This window comes from Silene latifolia, chromosome Y, assembly GCF_048544455.1.
Source record: "Silene latifolia isolate original U9 population chromosome Y, ASM4854445v1, whole genome shotgun sequence".
Classification (NCBI taxonomy): Eukaryota; Viridiplantae; Streptophyta; class Magnoliopsida; order Caryophyllales; family Caryophyllaceae; genus Silene; species Silene latifolia.
In genome coordinates this window covers 473,924,359-473,927,231 of record NC_133538.1, presented here as the reverse complement: position 1 = coordinate 473,927,231, position 2,873 = coordinate 473,924,359, and positions in this window count along the sequence as shown.

Below are 2,873 nucleotides of genomic sequence, written 5' to 3'. Positions count from 1 at the left end.
TATGGCTCACCCCTAGTGTCCGATAGGACCACGACTCACACCACCGAACAATACAAGACATTATCAAGGATATGACCCTTCACAAATAATTATTTAACAATAAATATCTCATACTTGTCTTATGCAGATAAATACTTCATTTTATAATTTGACATGTCGATTAAATTAGACATAATGAATAATAATGAATAATTTACGTTATATGAAAATTACGGAATAAAATGTGACCAAGTCCAAGTGACTCATTTATGAGCCCAATAAACAATTATAAGGAAACCAATAATTGGGTCACATTAAGCCCAACAAACAAGACATGTTAAACCCAACATATTACTCATGTACAACCCAACCATTAAATCATGTTGAACCCAAACATTTGATCATGTGCGAAAATGTTGATATAGAATGAACAATATTTAACGGATTGCGTCATATAAAGCGCGAGACGTGAATTAATAATATTTTACATAAAAAAAACTAGCGCCCGACAATTTATAGACATGGCTAAAAAGCTCTTATGGCAACCTCAAACTCGACCTCACAAAAAACCACACGCGGCCTCAACCCACAGCTGGCTAGGCCACTGCCTAGGCCACGGCCAGGCCACTAGATGGTCCAACAAATACCGCAAATAAACCATCAAAAGCCCGACTAATTAAACGTACTTAGCCCAACTAATTTAATCATAACCAAAACCCAACTAGATAAACAAGACAAGCCCAACCGAATTCACAAGACAAGTCCGACCAAAATCACAAGTCAAACCCAAATAATTGAGCATGGCATAAACCCGTATTTTAACTTTCCAAAGACACATGTTACCCTTTCAAGAGGAATACATCCATGGTCAAGCTTGCGTAAATATGCTTGAAATCAGGGTTCTCATTTGTTCCATAATCTTTACTTTCTCAAATACCAAATCAAAGGGAAATTGTGCTAGAAACGAGCCATTAAACAACCTGCAAAGGACCTCCCGAGAACGCCATCCACGGCTGCAAAACAGCCGTGAGACAAACACACAGTCCGAGTTGGACACTACGATACGAGACGTTTGAGCATACTTAAGACGGGTATTGAGGCGTGACTACCAAGCACAAAATCAGTCCGGGAATGCTACCTTCTCTGTCCCAAAACAGGGGCTCAAATGCACCATATCACGGTTTACATCGAATTGGCCCCCATTTCAACTCAATTTTAAGACGGAAATAGAGCCGAGTTGAGACGATATCAAGCAAACTAAAAGCAGTATGAATAACCACCCCCGTTTACCGTAAGAATACCCCCCCCCCAAAAGGCAAGGTACAGCCAATACACCTTTGAAACATACAACATACACTCGATTAAGCCACGACCTAATTCACTCAGAGAATGGAGCTATGAAAACAGCCGAACAAACATATAAAGTATTCACTAAACTCATATAATCCATGATACATATGAGAAAAGATACAAAGGTTTAATCTTTACGACTAAATGAGTGAAAAACCGAGTAAAATGAGAAAAATAGACACTTTGTCGAGTAACCTATCACCGTTACCTGTCTATGATCTCTTAAACGTCCAAGGAACCATCCAAGGGTGATTCTAAACCCAAAAATGGAAGAGATTAGTTCAGAAACCGCATCCTTGAAAGACGGTCGAAATGAAACCGGACGAAAGATGGGTTCTTTCTTGTATATAAAGGAGGAGGACGAGATGGGGAAGCTATTGGTTGAAAATTCATGGAATTTGGTTGAAAGACGGAGCCGGGATCGGGGTTTGAATCTCGCGGAAGAGAAGCTTGTACGGCTCTGTTTCATTGTTGTTGTTGCTGTCTTTTTTTGTTTTTGAAAGAAAGAGGAAGAAGAAAGAGTATGTAGGTGGGTCACGATTTACACAACAGCAAGGATATTATTAATAATAATATATTAGAATAATAATAATAATATATAATAATATATAAAAGAGATATTTAAAGGTAGGGTGTAAGAGGGTAGGTGAGTGTGTTGTCGGCATATGGTTGGTCCGGATCAAAGTAGGTACAGAGCGAGGTGTGACGGTCTATAGCTAGACAAAAATTAAGACGGGAATTATTACTATTGCTGTCACTATTATTATCCGACCAAAAATATGTATACATTTACTCTTATATAAATTTTGCCTCAAAAATATATTTTCATAATACGTATTTTTATAAAAATGAGCTTTTATATATTACTTTTATAAAAATCGTGTTTGACATAAAATTAATTAAATTGAATAATTCAAAAATATATAATAAAGTGATTAAACGGTTTAATAAATTTTAAATGTCAAAATGGGAAATTCGCGGGTGTTACAATAAACCCCAGCTGCTACCACCACCACCACCACGGCTACGCCCATAAGAAGATCCACCACTGAACCCCGACCCCGAAGAGTAAGCTCTCACTTGGTTATGGCCGCCCCTCTTGTAACTAGACTGACCACCACCCTCACTCTCAGCCTTCCTCTTCTCATAAGCTCTCTCCCGGTTCTCCTTAGCCATCTCAACTAACCTCTCAGCTCTCCCGGCACGCTCATACACCTCCTTAACATCAGTAAGGACTCCTACCGGCAACTTCTCCATAATCTTAGGTGTCAAACCTTTCTCAAACCTCAACGCCAAGTTCTCCTGGTTTAGCCTCATATCCTCTGCATACCTAGACTTCTCGTTGAACTTGTGATAATACTCAGCCACTGTCATATCAGAAGTCATCTTGAAGTCATCAAACTCCTATCTCAACTTACTACGCATATGTTCTGGCATAAACTCTTGCCTTATAGGTTTCTTAAACTCAACCCAAGGTATAACAGATTACCCCTGTCTCACATATAGGTCTAGAGCACTCTCCCCAACCTTGTCCCACCATTCTC